We start from the raw sequence: 17863 nt of genomic DNA, 5'->3' as shown, positions 1-17863 counted from the left end.
TCTGTGTGTTAAGAATTTTCCAATTCTGTTGTTTTCAGGCTCAACTGCTATTTGAGGAACATTTTATAAGGAAGTCATTGTTTATTAAGTGAGGTGGTGTGAGAGAGAACAAGGCCTGTGGAGAGATGATGCAACATGAGCATCTGTGACTTCAAACCCAGCAGTGGGAAACTGTTTAAGCAAGTGGAAACTATCACTGTTGGAGATCTATGTCCCAAACCAGGCTCAAGGGCTGAATGTCCCAAATATCAGAGGAATATTTCAGAAGAACTGTACTCTGTCCAACAGTCTAAATAATTTGCAAAGGCAAAAAGATGCCTTTCACTTTGAAAAAGCTGTGAAATGCATTTCAAAAGTGCAATTATTATTGGTATTTTTAAGACTACCATGACTAGCTATAAAAATAATAAAATAATTTGTACCAAGGCAATGTGGAAGCCCAGCACTAAACTAAACCAGACTATTCTGCTGAAATATTAATGTTCTTCTAATATTGTTAAACTGTAATCACAGCAAGATGGAAAATGGTTTACAGTACCTTACTTTGGGATGCTGCTCATTGCAAAATTAGGTTTTATTTTTTACTCACGATGCTCACCACTACTGGTTGGCTATGAAATGCAGAAGTTTAAATTTGAAAAAATGTTTTAAAATACTGAATTACATTTCAGTGCAATCATACTGGATGACATTAACCTCTGTGCTGAGAACTGGCATGAGGGATATGCACCACTGTAAGGGCTTGTCTTCACTACAGAGCTAAATCGGCACTGCTGGAACAGATGTAGTTGCACTGAGTTAGTGGGTCTAGTGAAGAACCACTAAATCGATGGGAGAGTGCTCTCCCATTGATTTCTGTACTCCACCTCAACAACAGGCAGAAACAATGTTAGTGGGAGATTCCAGAGTAGCAGCCGTGTTAGTCTGTATCCACAAAAAGAACAGGAGTACTTGTGGCACTTTAGAGACTAACAAATTTATTTCAGCATGAGCTTTCGTGAGCTACAGCTATGTCCATTCTACAGTCCATTCTATGCATCCAAAGAAGTGAGCTGTAGCTCACGAAAGCTCATGCTGAAATAAATTTATTAGTCTCCAAGGTGCCACAAGTACTCTTGTTCTTTTTGTTAGTTTGAGAGTGTCTCCTGTTGACATCATGTACTGCAGACCCCACAATAAGTAGATCTAAGCTACGTTGACTTGAGTTATGCTACTAATGTAACTCAAATTGTGTAGCTTAGATTGATCAGCAGGAATAGTATAGACCTGACCTAAGTCTCTCATAAGTCCTCAAAGATAAGATACTGTAAAAAATTGTAATTCATGTTAAGTTTTGCAGGTGGGAGGGAAGGGTGTATTAAGACTTGTACGATGCTTAGGGACACAAAGCGTTTTCAACTCTAGAAGAGTTAAAGCAATCAGAGGCCAATACTGTCCACCAATGGTAGCCCACCTTCCACAGCTCTCAGAAAGAAGTGTAATTATTCTTATATAGCACTTCGATTTAAAAAAAAAAAAGCCAAAACCAAGTAGTCCTGACAAATTTACAAAGTGGCCCTCTCAGTCTGATCTCAGTAAATCATGTGTTGTATACAAAAATCAGTCTGAATTTATAAAATTGAAAAAGCCCTACAATTCCCACCCTTACCACTATTTTAACAGAACTGTAAACTCGAAACACAGCACATCTTTCCACCTCCTACAAAAACACAGTAACAACCATACACCATAATTCCCACACAATATCTTTCTAAGAAGCATTACACAATAGCATGCAAGAAGAATTTTAAAAAGTCAAAACAATATCATAAGCATCCTAAAATATGAATACGCAAAACCACTGTCCAAGCCACTGCTCTGACCGCACAAAACACCCTGCAAATAATTTACCATATATACTTGTTCATAAGCCGAACATTTTGGTAAAAAAATGACACATCAAAGAGTGAGGGTCAGCTTATAAATGGGTCTACACCAAAATTTGGTGATTTTAAACTCTATGGAATCATTGAATTGAATATCTAATACACTGTCATTTTGTTTACCTGGAGTGTCTGCAGGCATGGAGCCCCTTAGTTCCCTGTGGCTGCGGTTTGCCATTCCCAGCCAATGGGAGCTGTGGGGAAGTGCGCCACTTCCTGCAGCTCCCATTGGCTGGGAACGGCAAACCGTGGCCACTGGGAGCTGAAGAGCTCTGTGCCTGTGAACACTCCAGGTAAACAAAATATCCTGGCCCGCTAGTGGCTTACCCTAACAGACCAGGAGCCAAAACATTTGCCAACCCCTGAAATATAGGGTCGGCTTATGAAAGGGTCATACAGTTTTTGCTATTTTTACCTAACCATCTTAGGGGTCAGCTTATAAATGAGAAGGCTAATGAACGAGTATATATGGTACATATATTTTTGCTGTGGTACAAACTAAAAAGGCCTTTATGTATTAAAAGAGTATTTTAAAGAAAACAATTTTGGATGCAGGCTGAATATACAGAAGAAAATTTTAGTCTGATTTGAAATTGCAAGCCTATACTCAGAAAAAAACAAGATAAACACAGTTTAAGAGCTTATGTGAAAAAAAGTTAAAGGTACTGTGAATTTTAAGTCTTGTTTTTTCCAAATACATAAATTCATCAATCCTTAGGGGGGACGGCCAAACGGTCTACACATTTTGCAATTTTTTAAAAGCATTTAAGGTACAGCTTGACAACCATATTGATCTACAAGTTTGTTGTTTAGAAAAAAAAAGTACACCTAGGCTGACACATGAACTTGATTAAAAAGCTCATATATCCAAGAGTCATATTTGACCAATCAGCTGTATGGCACAACATGTACATATGCAGAACAAGAAAAGTTAAGTTTCTATTTAAGGGCCCTATTCAGTACCCCTTACACACCACAAACTCAAGCAGAACTTACCTGCTTTCCCAAACACAGAGTGCTAAACGGGGCCATGAATAACTAAGTTAATTGGGACAATTGGGCAAGCTTGCTTTTCCCTTCCAAATTCACAAACCTATACTTGGGAGCTTAAGAAAAGGGAACTATACAGTAGAACGTCAGAGTTACAAACACCAGAGTTACAAACTGACTAATCAACCATGCCTCTAATTTGGAACTGGAAGTATGCAACCAAGCAGCAGTGCAGAGAGGAAAGAAAAGAAAAAAAAAGATACAGCATAGTACTGTGTTAAATGTAAACTGCTAAAAATATAAAGGGAAAGTAGCATTTGTCTTCTGCATAGCAGTTTCAAAGCTCTATTAAGTCAATGTTCAGTTGTAAACTTTTGAAAGAACCGTAACATTTTATTCAGAGTTACGAACAACCTCATTCCAGAGCTGTTTGTAACTCTGAGGTTCTACTGTATGTGTGTCTTGTCTAAGAGTACAGTTTAAAATTTCTAAACCTTGTTTTAAAAACAAGTTTGACAACCATAACATGGTGCAACTGATAGGCAATATATTACAGAAAGTGGCTACACTGGAAAATCGTAGCAAATCTTATCACTGCATAACAAGACACACAAAGTGGGTGAGGTAATATATTTGATTAGACCAGCTTCTGTTGGTGAAAGAGACAAGACTGCAAATAACAAAACATCCAATATTCATGAGACACCCTTTTAAATTATGTCCACTAGAAATCTGCAAGCGTTAAGGCCTAAAATGCAACTGCTGCCAAGTTTCAATATGATATGCTACATGTGAGCAAAGTTGATTATTCTAAGCTCTTGATATGTGGTAAAAAGACCTTAAAATACATTATTTTGATTGGGCAAAAACCATTAAACCTGTATATGCTTAGGAAAAAAAGTCAATATGAGCATCTGGATGCTCACCTCTTCTGAAAAACCAGGCCACTCATTTAAGGGTACGTCTACCCTTCAGTTGGGAGTGAGCATGTTAAAAATAGCTGTGTTGTGGCATTGGAGGATCCAGCTAGTCATGTGACCTCAAACCCACCCTACATCCTAGGTTGGAGCTTGAGTGTCTAGCTGGAACATCCAGGTGTTTTTAGCCTGAGTGTCTACTTGGGCTGGGAGGTTCCCTCTCTGCTGTAGTGTAGACATACCCTAAGGGGCCAAAAGTTGACTTAAGAGCCTAACTTGAAAAACATGGTCAGCGCATTTATTACAAGTGCAGGTCATGCCAATTTCAGAATAGATAAAATGCTGCTGAAAAGAATACCAGCAAACTTTTGATTGAAAACTTACAAAAAGCTCACAAAACTTTCCCTTGAACAGGAGGTTTATTTCGAAGGCTCTGTCTATACACAAAGCTGCAATCTGCGTGCATGTACACATAGGTTTAAATCTGACTTACATTAGCTTGCATCAATAAATTTACAGGCACGACCTAAATCAATATAACCAGTTTTAAACCAATATACGAGTCCACATACCCAAAATTTACACCGGTTTAATTAAGCACATTTAAGCTAACCCGGTACCATTTCTTCATGTAGACAAGCCCTAAATACAATGCTTAGTGAGTGGTTACAGAAATACACTAAAGGTGAATAGTTTCAAAACTCACTGCTGGCTTAACTGCACCCACTGAAGACAATGGTAAAAAAATACCACTTACTTCAGTGAGAGCAATTAGTCCAGCTCCTAGTGTTTTTGAAAACCCTTCACTAAGGGCCCCATTCTGCAACAAGTCTGCGCTCCAGTACCCCACTGGCTACTATGGGCAGAAAAGGCACTCAGCACCTCACAAGCTCATGTCTTGAGAAGCTTGGAGAAATCTGAAAAGGGAGGTAGGTCCAAATTCTGCTCCAATACCTGTGAAACCCTACTGATTTTGGATTTATGGATGTAAGAGCAGAATTTGGTCCATAGGCTTCACTTACACTGGGGAAAAAACATTTTTTAAGAATATTGTTATGCAAAGCTTTGATTTTTTTGAATAAACTAAACTTGGTTAAACATTTATTTAAAACAGAACACCTAGCTGCATCAGAGACCATTTTGACTAAGAACTATTAAAAGATTCAATGTCAAGGCTGGTAAGCCTAAAATTAGGCCCACCAGCTGTGCTCTGAGTGTGTGCACATAACAAAGGAACATTGAGATGCATGTCTGCTCTGTTCTTTGGAGCAGGAGATTTGAAATATAAAACAATTCTGAGTTCTTCTGAGAGTTGGATTCTTGTAAACTGGCATAGTGTTGAAATATACAAGAACAAGACAGAATGGAGGGACAATGTTATGTGTCAAATACACAGAAAAAAATCCAATGCTGATATAAGTCCACAGAGAAGTCCAGTATTTTGGGTTGGGGACTGATGATCCAGCAGAACAGTTCTGTTTCCAGAGTTTTCATTAAATTCTTTTCTTCCTGCCCCAGCTCAGTGGCAGAGGGTAGCAAGGGAAGTACAAAATGTATGAATTACATGTAATTTTTAAGTGAACAGTGCAAAGAGAGGCTGGCTATGGTGCAGACTTGCAAATAACTATACTAAAGCAGCAAATGGAAAATATTATGCATTGTAACACTATAATGAGGGACTTGTGGGTACTTCCACTAAGACCCAGTTTTCATGGTTTACTATAGGAGCTCAGCAATTTCAAATCATATCAAGATTGAATTTGAACACTAAATTCTAAGAGTTTTACAAGGAGGCAGTACAGCAAGCAGACATAACATTTTTGCTATTTGAACAAGAAGTTACTGAGCATACAGACTATTTTTTTCCTATATGGTGCAATAAAACGAATTGTTAGCGCGCTGACAAGATCAAGTGAACAGTGGTGTTTAATTCTGAGTGCGTTATTGGACCCTAATGTTTTGCCTTTATTTTCCTCTAAAAAGCAAGTGAATTGTTAAATTAAAGACAAATGTGAATTGAGGCCATTGTGCTTAATTATTTAATTCAAGCTACACACAGGCACTCAATATACATGCTTTTCTGCCAAAGGGTCTCAAAAGAGTGGATCATCCCTTCATATTATGGAATGAGCTTTGGGAAGGGTGTGAGTAAATGTGGGTTTATCTTATTAGCATAATCAGAAGAGTGGTGAGCCAAGTGCCTAGAGAGATGTTTACTATGATCTTGAAATGTAGAGGTTTTACACTCCTAACTTCCATTAACTCTTGGAGGCATATGGGAAAATTCCACATGCAGGGAGATTAGAATTTACTGTCTATAACTGTAAAATTTTTAAGATTTTAGTCAATTTCTTCCACTCCCCTATCAGTAACCCACCATGTACTGTTATGCATGCGCGCACACACACTCACACACAGTAAGAGTGCAACATATGTCTTTGATACCTCCCATCTACTTAGGCACCAATCCTGACAAAACATATACATTTGCCTAACTTTAAGCACCTTACTTAGTCCCATTGAAGTAAACAGGACTACTTATGGTGCCTCAGATGTGTGTAAGTTTGCAGGGTCCAGTCTGGCCTGTAATGCTTGTCTGTATTTGATTTAGGTTATAAATAAGAAGGGGCAAAGAATGTCATCCTCTGTATTCCTACAGTGCCAACCAAAGCACCTAACTGTTTCACAACAGCTGTATTCTTTAAAGGCAGACTGTAAATACAATACGCCTCGTCTATTCTTTACACCCAAGAAGACTGAACTCTGGCTAAAGTTTGTTGAAAAAGGGGGTAAACAAATCAACACACAACTCGATCAGCCAGGAAATGAAAGAAATACAGAACCTTTCATTTATATACACCGCTACCTTGATACAACGCCACCCGATATAACACAAATTTGGATATAACGCGGTAAAGCAGTGCTCCGGGGGGGGGAGGGCTGTGCACTCCAGTGAATCAAAGCAAGTTCAATATAAACACAGTTTCACCTATAACACGGTAAGATTTTTTGGCTCCCAAGGACAGCGTTATATCGAGGTAGAGGTGTATTATCAGTTCACATCCAGATAAGGTAAGAGTGGGCTGCCGGTTTTGTGAACTGTGTGAAATTAGCTGGTGGTTTCAGTCCAGTTCTCTGAAGACAGGAGAGCACATCTTTAACAATACCATAACAAACTGCATCTCTATTTGGCATTTCTGCTGAAATGTTCATAGAGTGAATTGACATGGAGACTGAAACACCTTTTAGATTCTGTCCAACTCTACATCTTCTAACCAGCCAGAGGGTTGGTCACCTTAGCCAATCAGTTTGTATCAGTGTATTCTAGGAAAATCTGGGCAACTATCCTATAGTGCTTCTGCAGGGGACAAGAGTGCACATGCTTGCAGAACAAGGACAGCAGCATATGAGATAATGCAATACTGGATGTCTTGTCTCCAAAAGCTAGGAGGAAGGAGGACCAGCCAAACTGGGTAAGCGTTCAGTGAGGGTATCCTGAATACCCTGCAAAGAAACAGTGTGCTGAACTTGTTACAGGAACCACAACTACGTGAGAGGATGGTACTGACCATTCTTAGTTTTAGGTACTTGTATGTGGACACAAGCTACATTTAAATAAATAAATATATGGAGATATACCTATCTCATAGAACTGGAAGGGACCCTGAAAGGTCATTGAGTCCAGCCCTCTGCCTTTGCTAGTAGGACCAAGTACTGATTTTGCCCCAGATCCCTAAGTGGCCCCCTCAAGGATTGAACTCACAACCCTGGGTTTAGCAGGCCAATGCTCAAACTGCTGAGCTATCCCTACCCCCTTAGCCATGTCAGTCATTGGTTACACAATCAGTTAGAAGATGTAGCGTGGACAGGGCTTTAGAGAGGAATCCTCTAGCTCAGTGTTTCCCACACTTGGGACACCACTTGTTTAGGGAAAGCCCCTGGTGGGCCGGGACCATTTGTTTACCTGCCATGTCCGCAGGTTCAGCCCATCACAGCTCCCACTGGCCGCGGTTCGTTGCTCCAGACCAATGGGAGATGCTGGAACCGGCACGGGCCAAGGGATGTACTTGTCGCTGCTTCCAGCAGCTCCCATTGGCCTGGAGCAGCGAACCGCGGCCAGTGGAAGCTGCAATCAGCCGAACCTGTGGAAGAGGCAGGTAAACAAATGGGCCCGGCCTGCCAGGGGCTTTCCCTAAGCAAGCGGCATCCCAAGTTTGGGAGACACTGCTCTAGGTCAACAATGAAGCACACTGGGCATTTAGGAAGCTTCCACTGCTTGTACCTATGAAATACCTGTTCTATGAATAAAGAGCTTCAGTCTCCAGGATTGTCTAACAGTCTTGAATTTTTCCCTACAACTAGATTTACGTGATAAAGAAGAATGAATGACTACTGCCATTAGGAAAAAAAATATTTAAAAGACATGGAAACTCAAGATGTGAACACATCAAAACTTTCACAAGAAAATACTGGGATCATGTACTGCAGGATGTTTCAGATGGCTGAAAAACATCTCTCAAGGTGAAAAACCTACAGAGTTCAATAATACCACAATCTAAGAACGCTATCCTGCAAAAAATTATATGCATACATAATTTCACAAAAGGCAAGTAGCTGTTTACTTCAGGGGGATATATGTAAAGTTAAGCAGGCAAGACTCTGCAGAATCAGGGCCTAAGACAAAACTTTAAAAAAAAAAAAAATTTCTAAGCGAGTGACTTAGGCAGATCACTTACCTAAAGCAAAAGTAATCTTACAAAACTAAATGCCAGGGATACTGATATGTCGCAGTGTTTAATGACTGCAGCTATGGCATGTGTAGAGTATTTTCAGTGCATCTAGAACATATAATTCCCATTAGCTTAATTTTTATAACCACATCAAACACACATGTTAAAAAGGTATATGCACTTATGGTTAAAATGACATTCTATGTAGTACTTGGATCCAAAAAAGCACAATGCACATGAAGTCCATTATTTAAAATTAAATATAAAACTGTGTTCTAGTGGATTGAAATAGAAATTACCCACAGTCTCCATAAAAGGGAACCAATATGAGTCTTCAGCCTCCAGTTTAGTAGACAGCATGGAGATTTTTTTTTTTTTTAAATAAAAGAACCCAGTACCGAGCATAAGGCGAACAATTTCAAAAAGACAAAGCCAATAAAACAGTAAATGGATTGGTATATGTGCATTTTTTCTTAAAATTTGTCCCAGACTTAAGCTGCTGAAGAACTGAGGCAATAATCTATTTCCATCAGCTTCAACAAAGAGGAGAGTCCCTGGTGTCTGCTCAAACACAATCTGAGAGAATAAGTAGTAAATCCATTGAAGTTACAACAGCATGAAACTGGTGTAAACAAGATAAACATCGGCCCACTATATTTTAGACCCAGGAAGAATATCCATTTTTATGTATTGTAAAATGGTCACAATCCTGCTACATTAAATCTCTCTCAAAGACAACCACTGCCTCATTACATCATGCAACAATATTAATGAATTTAGGGATTAATAAACAAAGCTTCCTGCATGTCTTCCGTACAGGAAAATGTTAATCCTGGCATGTTGCAGTATATAGTAGTAGGCTGACTAAAACCACGGCAGAGCTGCAGTTTCTCTCCTTCACAGACAGCTGATTATTTAAAATAGTTGGCGTGGACAGCCAAAATAATGGATTGTGATGATTTAATATCTGCAATGTCTTACAGAAGAGAAAAAAAAATGAATTTCTAATGAAAGCTTTGTTTCTACTAAACTACCCTCAACGACCAAACAAAGATCAGAATGGTTTCCTGTTTTTTCAGTTTGAAACCTGGTTACGTTACATGGAAAAAAAAATGTACTGCAGTCTAACACCCACTTACCTTAAAAAAAAAAATCTAAGCATAGTAGTTGAGAAGATGAACTGGTAGATAAGATTTTTGTATTAAAACTACAGAAGAGAGAGTTCACACACACACTGAAGGGAGCACAGAAGCACCAAATATGTTTGTGTTTAAAAGCCTAACTAAAAAAGTTAAAAATATTTTCAATTAAAATATCACATGCAAACAAACCACTTACAGTTGTGTCAAAGGTCTTCCTGAAGTCTTCCAGTTAACTGACAATCAACTGCACATATTACTGTAATCAAAACAGTTCCTTTTTGTAGGCAGAACCAATTTTGGTTTTTGTTTGTTGTTTTTTAAACTTTAAAAACCTTCCCCCAACCCCCAAGCATCTTATTCTCACACACTCTTCTCCCCCCCCTTACAAAGTTTTGTTATATCTGAAAGAGGCATCATTCTGATAACAGTCCATATGTCAAAGGCACATACAACACATGGGACCATGCTCCATCGTACACTAAAATTCAAGATACAAAACCATGTCACAAGCCTTACTGTAAAGGGAGAAGGAAGATCTTGAAGAAACAGCTAAACTAACATTAGCAATAAAAGCAGAGAAAGTTAACCAGACTGAGAAAGAGAAGGTCTCTTACATAAGCATTACCACATGCTTTTAAAATAACTAGGCCTCTCCCCTTCTCACTTCCTTACCTGAATTTCACAAAGTCTGCTGTAGGGGCTGTTTCTCACACTTAAAAACTTGCAGTGTCTGCCCTCAAAAAAGCGTTAGTGATATTTACAGTCCTGTCTCCTTCTTTGAGGGCTGCAAGACCAGAATGTAAATAAAGACACCAGGGAACCAGAGCACTGCAGCCTCTACCACTGAGCCATAACCCTTGGTCAGGACTGCAGCACCAGCTCATCCTCTGGGTTTGAGTCAAGCTCTGTACCAACTGTTCAACTCTGTTTGTAAACCAAATTCCGCCTCCCAGTCCCAGTGCCTTTCTAACCAGACTGCCCCTGACTGCAATGCAAGATGTCCCATGAATCTTTGATGCTGCTGCAAAGCCCCTCGCACCCTTTCCTCGGGCCGGCTGAACTCCAGTAACCCCCCGCACGGAGCGCTGCAAACCAGGAGCCGCCGGCAGGGAGCAGAGGCCGGGGAATTCCCCCGCTGTCCTTCCCCGCAGCCCGGGACGGGCGAGCAGGATTCAGAGGCCCAGCGGAGGAGGAGGACTGGGGTGGAGTAGGGGTATTTGGGGAGGGGAAAGGGGGGCGCGGAGGATTCAGCCCCCCCAAAGGGGGGTATGTGCGGAGGCGGATTGGGGGGCGGAGGGGAACTGGTTTGGGGGGATCGGGGCCCCCTCGGGAGGTATTTGTGGAGAGTGGAAGAATCGGGGCCCTCGGGCGGGGGTGCAGGGGGCCCCCATGGGGGATTTGGAGAGAAGGCTGGTTGGGGGTTACGGGGGCCCTCCGGGGAATTTGGGAGGGGGCAGAGGTTCTGGGGGCCCTTAGGGAGTCGGGCCGGGGGGATGGAGAAATTTGTGGGGCGAATGAGGGGTTCGGGGGCACGGGAATCGGGACAGACGTTCAGGGAGGGCCTCAGAAGGGAATGTGGAGAAGCGGGGGGAGCCCTCGTGGGGGATTCGGGGAGGGGGCTCGCTGGGGGTGCAGAGGGGCCCTCGGGGGAATGTAGGGGGGCTAAGGAGCTGGTTTGGGGAGAATCGGGGATATTTGTGGAGCGACTGGGGGCTTCAAGGGGGCTCCTCGGAGGGATATGGGGAGGGGGCGGGGGTTCGGCCTCAGGGGGCCCCTCGCAGGGAGCTGGGGGAGGGGCCCCTCGGGGGGAATTTGGGGAGGGGGCTCGGGCTCAGGGGGCCCCTCGCAGGGAGCTGGGGGAGGGCCCCCCCGGGGGGAATTTGGGGAGGGGGCTCGGGCTCAGGGGGCCCCTCGGGGGGGAATTTGGGGAGGGGGCTCGGGCTCAGGGGGCCCCTCGCAGGGAGCTGGGGGAGGGGTCCCTCGGGGGGAATTTGGGGAGGGGGCTCAGGGGGCCCCTCGCAGGGAGCTAGGGGAGGGGCCCCCCGGGGGGAATTTGGGGAGGGGCTCGGGCTCAGGGGGCCCCTCGGGGGGGAATTTGGGGAGGGGGCTCGGGCTCAGGGGGCCCCTCGCAGGGAGCTGGGGGAGGGGCCCCTCGGGGGGAATTTGGGGAGGGGGCTCGGGCTCAGGAGGCCCCTCGGAGGGAATTTGGGGAGGGGCTCGGGGGCGGCCAGTTACCGGGTCCGACGAGGTTTCCTCCTCCCCGGTGGCGGGTGGCGGTCAGAGCCGCGGCTCGGCGCCCGGCCTGCGCTCGCTCAGCGGGGGCGGCGGCACCATCCTCCCCGCCCGGCTCCGGGCGCCCAGACAGACCGCGCGACTGCCAGGCCCCGCTGCGCCCGGCCCCGGCCCCGGCTCCAGGCCCCGCCCCGCCAGCGGGCAGCGCATGCGCCCCCCCCCAAAGTACCGCTCCGGCCCCACCCCCAGCAGCCGCGTTGCCGCTGAGCCCGGGAACCTTCCGGGGGGGGCGGGCGGTGCAGCGCCTCAAGCCTCCCCCCCCCCGTACGGCGGCGCACGAGCCCCCTCCCCGCTGCACTTGTCCCCGGGGCTGCGAACTGCCGCCCTCGCCAGCCCCCCTCTTCCTTTCTCCCCTTCCCGGGGTGCTGTGGTCACAGAGCCGCTGCTCCCGGCGCTGGCTAGAGCGAGACCCTGTCGGGGGCCAAGTGTCCTGGTTTTGTAGGGACAATCCCGGTTTTTGGGTCTTTTTCCTATATAGGCTCCTATTACCTCCCACCCCCTCCCGATTTTTCACACTTGGTGTTTGGTCACCCTAGACCAGGCCTGCACAGCTCGTAAAGCGGCGAGGGCCACATTACTCCAAAGAAAACAGCTGAGGGCCAAAACCCCCCAGCCCTTCGGAACCTCTCCCCCACCAGGCAGAAACACCCCGGCCCAGCCCTGCAGAAACAAACCCTCCTTCCACAGCGCTGCCCCCCAAAACAGCTGTAGGCCAAAAAGGAAGGCTGGGGGTGGGGAGGTGATACTTGATTTTAAATCAGCCAGGGGATCCCAGCCGAAGAGGTGGCTGGGAGCCCTCAGGGTCAAATTAAAGGGCCTGGGACTCAGGTGGCGGGGGGAACCCAGAGCTTTGCGAGGCTGGGGCAGGGATTTAAAGGGCCCAGAGCTCCTGCTGCTGAGGGGAGCCCGAGCCCTTTAAATCCCAGCCCCAGCCCATCCACTGGAGCCGCGGCTGGAATTTAAAGGGCTATGGGCTCCCCGCCGCTGCCAGCAGCCCAGATCCCTATGAATCCCGGCCGCAGGCCACACAGTGAGCCTCGTATGTTGTGCAGGCCTGCCCTAGACCCTGTGTCTCTATGTGTTGGGGGTGTGTGTGTTATCCCAACGCTTCACCTGCTTGCGGACCGCCCCGCACTTGGCAAATAGTAACGGAGGGAGCATTGCAGCACTCTGGAGAGGTAGATCAGGGCTGTGTAGCCATCACGTTACCAAACACTGAAATGCAGCCACCCCTAGGCTGGATCACAGCTGCTGTTTAGCAGCAAACAGCCACGATTTAGGACAGGAAGTGAAAAATATTGCAGTTGAGGGAAATTACAGGGGGAATTAGGGATGATTATATGGTTTTGTTTTTTTTCTCTAGCTCCCCTCACAGGAAAGTCTAACACATCTTTTTAAAAAGTGCTACAAGCTCTTCATTAACTATAAGAGAGCACACATCTGTTTCATGTCTCATCCAGAAGACAATGCAAAATCCTTCACTGCAAGAAGGAAAGATTGAAAAATGCTTTGTGATCAATTCCAAATAAGGGAGTCTCCCTCCAACTACAGTAAGAAACTTGTCAGATCTGTCTAGTATCTATTTGAAAGGTTGACAGCTATGTAACTTAAGCCCTAAAACAAGTTTGTTACCATTCCTCTTCTTCAAAAATGTCACTGAACTCAGAGGCTTGGTTTAAATTATGATGAAAGATTTTTTTAAAATGCTAATGACCCCTGGGCAAGTCTCAGTTCTGCCTGTTTAGGATCTGAAAGATTTATGGTTATGCTGTAACTCAGAAACACAGCCCTCAACATCTGGTAAAATTCAGGGGTATATCTTCTGGATGGATTTTTCTATAGACAACTGTACATTTATAATAGGTTTTAAAATGAAATTCAATGGAACCCTGTTGTAAAGCACACAATGATTTAGCAATTAAAAATGTTAAAACTTACTATAAGAGATGGGTAGGTGATGTAGTATCTTTTATGGGACCAACTGAACAAGTTTCGAGCTTACCTCACCTACTCTGTCTCTCTCATATCCTGGGACCAACATGGCTACAACACTGCAAAAACTTACTAAATCTTTTTCAATAGTGTACTTTAATTTCAATAGCTTCCTTTGCTGCAGGACTTGCTAAGAGATCATTGCTCTTTTGTTGTGATCCTTTGTCATCTTTTTCAGCTGGAGAGAATATTTTGTGTCACAGTCAGTTCTCTCATACCACAGCCCTGAATGGCAGGAAGTATTGTTTAAAGACCCAGTCCCACAGCCCTTACTAATATAAACAGTCCCATAGGAATACTCATTGAGTAAGGACTGCAGAACTGGGGCCAAAATGTGTGTTGTGTGTGGTAAAGCAAGAGTTACAGCCAAATCCGAGTAATGAATTTGTCCTTATGATTTATTAATTGTAACGCTCCATTGTTTGAATCATTTCAAATTAAGCAACACAAAAGCACAAAGTATTCAGAAGGCGAAAATCCTGTTATGTCCAGGGGATAAGTGTTTTCCTCCCATGTCTAACTTACATGAGGACTGGAGGACTTCCGACAGAGGCACAGATTCTACAGAGGTGTAGGGTTAGCCCTGAAGCCATCCAGCATTACTGAGAACAGATATTCAAATAAGCTCTGTCCATTCTTTGAAAATTAACCTTGTCTGAGTGCCCCAAACCTCCTTCAAAACACTCAAAGACCACCATTTGAAAATTCCCTTATCTTCTTTCTCTACATACAAGTAACTTCTGTTTCTGTGGGATTCAGACTACATTCATTGAACTCAATGGCAAAGCTCCCATTGGCTTTAATGGTGCAGTATCAGAGCCTGTAAGTCTAAGGGTATGTCCACACTACGGGATTATTCGGATTTTACATAAACCGGTTTTGTAAAACAGATTGTACAAAGTCAAGTGCACGTGGCCATACTAAGCACATTAATTCGGTGGTGTGCGTCCATGGTTCGAGGCTAGCGTTGATTTCTGGAGCGTTGCACTGTGGGTAGCTATCCCGTAGCTATCCCATAGTTCCCGCAGTCTCCTCTGCCCATTGGAATTCTGGGTTGAGACCCCAATGCATGACAGTGCAAAAACAGTGTCGCGAGTGATTCTGGGTAAATGTCGTCACTCATTCCTTCCTCCGTGAAAGCAACGGCAGACAATCATTTCGCGCCCTATTTCTCTGGATTGCCCTGGCATACGCCATAGCACGGCAATCATGGAGCCCATTCAGCTTTTTTTTTTTTTTTTACTATCACCGTATGTCTACTGGATGCTGCTAACAGGCGTGGTACTGCAGCGCTACACAGCAGCATTCATTTGCCTTTGCAAGATAGCAGAGATGGTTACGTGTTGTTCTGTACTGTCTGCTATGCCATTGTAAATTGGCGACGTGATGACGGTTATCAGTCATTCTGTACCATCTGCTGCTGTCATGGGTGCCCCTGGCTGAGGTCGGCCGGGGGCGCAAAGACAAAAATGGGAATGACTCCCCGCGTCAATCCCTCCTTTATGGTATCTAAAACTAGAGTCAGTCCTGCCTAGAATATGGGGCAAGTGTACTAGAAAACCAGTGTACTAGAGAACCAGAAAGCACAGCCACTCTGTGTCAGATCCCGCAGAAATGATAAGCCACATGCCATTCTATGGGGGGGCCCCTGCAACAACCCCACCCCTTGCTTCCCTGCTCCCCCAACCTCCTGGGCTACCATTGCAGTGTCCCCCCATTTGTGTGATGTAGTAGTAAAGAATGCAGGAATAAGAAACACTGACTTGTTAGTGAGATAAAATGAGGGGGAGGCAGCCTCCAGCTGCTATGATAGCCCAGGCAGGACACTAAACGGTGGGGGTGGAAAGGAGCCCAGCATCCTGCTGCTATGATAGTCCAGGCAGTACAGAATCTTTTTTTACACATGAAAGGGAGGGGGCTGATGGAGCTCAGCTCCCAGTTGCTATGATGAAGATGGTTACCAGCCGTTCTGTACCATCTGCCGGGAATGACCGGGAGTCATTCCCATTTTTACCCAGGCGCCCCCCGCCAACCTCACCTGAGGCCAGCCAGGAACACTCACGAGCTGATGACAAGGACGGTTACCAGTCCTACTGCACTGTACCATCTGCCACCGGGGAAGGAAGGAGAGAGGATGCTGCTGTTCATTGCCCCAGCACTGTGTCTACCAGCAGCATGCAGTAGACATAAGCTGACATTGAAAAAAGTCAACAAACGATTTTTTTCCCTTTTCTTTCATGGGGGAAGAGGGGGAGTAAATTGACGAGATATACCCTGAACCACCCGGACAATGTGTTTGACCCTACAGGCACTGGGAGCTCAGCCAAGAATGCAAATGCTTTTCGGAGACTGCGGGGACTGTGGGATAGCTGGAGTCCTCAGTACCCTCTCCCTGCCTCCATGAGCGTCCGTTTGATTCTTTGGCTTTCTGTTATGCTTGTTACGCAGCACTGTGCTGTGGACTCTGTATCATAGCCTGGAGATTTTTTTTCAAATGCTTTGTCATTTCATTTCTGGAACGGAGCTCTGATAGAACAGATTTGTCTCCCCATACGGCGGTCAGATCCAGTATCTCCCATACGGTCCATGCTGGAGCTCTTTTTGGATTTGGGACTGCATCGCCACCCGTGCTGATCAGAGCTCCACGCTGAGCAAACAGGAAATGAAATTCAAAATTTCGCAGGGCTTTTCCTGTCTACCTGGTCACTGCATCTGAGTTCAGATTGCTGTCCAGAGTGGTCACAATGATGCACTGTGGGATATTGCCCGGAAGCCAATACCGTCAATTTGCAGCCACACTAACCCTAATCCGATATGGTAATACCAATTTCAGCGCTACTCCTCTCGTCGGGGAGGAGTACAGAAACCGGTTTAAAGAGCCCTTTATATCGATATAAAGGGCCTTGTTGTGTGGATGGGTGCAGCATTAAATCAGTTTAACGCTGCTAAAATCAGTTTAAACGCGTAGTGTAGACCAGGCCCTACTCCATATAATCAGTGGTACTCCTGCTGGGAAGCATGAAAATGGCATCTTACACAGAAAGAACCATCACATCACTCACAAATACAGATAATGCGACAGTCATTTCTAGGAAATGTTTTGAGAATTCCTTTTTCGATATGTTTCTATTCTTATTTGGTAGGTATTTATGTAATCAGGGTATTATAACAATCTATGAGTTTTCCTTTCAGTGTGCAAACAAATGATAAGAATCCAGTTTTTGTTTCATCCATCATCTCTCATGTTTTTCATTCTAAAAAAGGTTTTAGTTCAAAAAGGCACAAGTTTCTAATGAGTAGATCAGGTACATGGCTTTGCCATTGCTCCACTGTCATTTTTTTTAATCATTCTGCTTTACTTGTCAGTGATTTCAAAGGCCTTTTATAATTCTCCATTATTGTAGCTATGAATTTTGAATTCAATTATCATTTACATCTTGTTAGTAACACAGGCAAACAATTTGGATTCCAAACTTTTAGCAATCAGCAGAAAAAGAGCTGCCACATCTCAGAAACAAAAGCTCTGTTGAGGTCTGAAGAAAAGCCTGCACAGAGGCATCTCATTAAAACTTCCAAAAGACCTTCTCATAGCTCAGAGATAATGTGGAAGATGGTGACAGTGGCTGGACAAGTGCCAACATCTCAAATCAGACACAAAGAAAGTCTCTTTGAGGGAGTTTCAAGAACCGCAGAAACACTGGCATGGAAGAAAATGCAATGTATGTTCAAGATGGAAAACGACTGGAGACTTTGTATTTGTGTTTTCCATGCAATTACTGCAAGAAACATTTATGTTGATTTACTTACACACACACACACACATAAAAGTTCACCTTTGTAAGTATTAGGCACAGTGACATAATGAAGTGTAATGATTA

The 17863-nt window shown here is 44.4% G+C and overlaps 1 protein-coding gene across 3 annotated transcripts in view; it reads right to left on the bottom strand.

Annotated features, from left to right (window-relative positions):
- Positions 1 to 12044, bottom strand: part of RNF145 (ring finger protein 145) — a 60314-nt gene extending 48270 nt beyond the window's left edge. Inside the window, exons 1-2 of one of the 3 annotated variants that reach the window (XM_030571974.1) lie at positions 11937 to 12018; positions 9898 to 9957 (exon numbers count right to left, since the gene is read on the bottom strand). The gene's annotated coding sequence lies outside the window, so the exon portion shown is untranslated. Of the gene's footprint in view, positions 1 to 9897; positions 9958 to 10373; positions 10763 to 11936 lie in introns of those variants that run through there. The other 2 variants (XM_030571973.1, XM_030571976.1) reach the window with 2 other exon arrangements.
- Between the last annotated feature and the right edge of the window lie 5819 nt (positions 12045 to 17863).

The sequence above is a fragment of the Gopherus evgoodei genome, chromosome 8 (assembly GCF_007399415.2).
Source record: "Gopherus evgoodei ecotype Sinaloan lineage chromosome 8, rGopEvg1_v1.p, whole genome shotgun sequence".
Taxonomy (NCBI): Eukaryota; Metazoa; Chordata; order Testudines; family Testudinidae; genus Gopherus; species Gopherus evgoodei.
The sequence above is the reverse complement of the archived record's forward strand: the minus strand, read 5'-3'. Positions and strand labels throughout refer to the sequence as shown.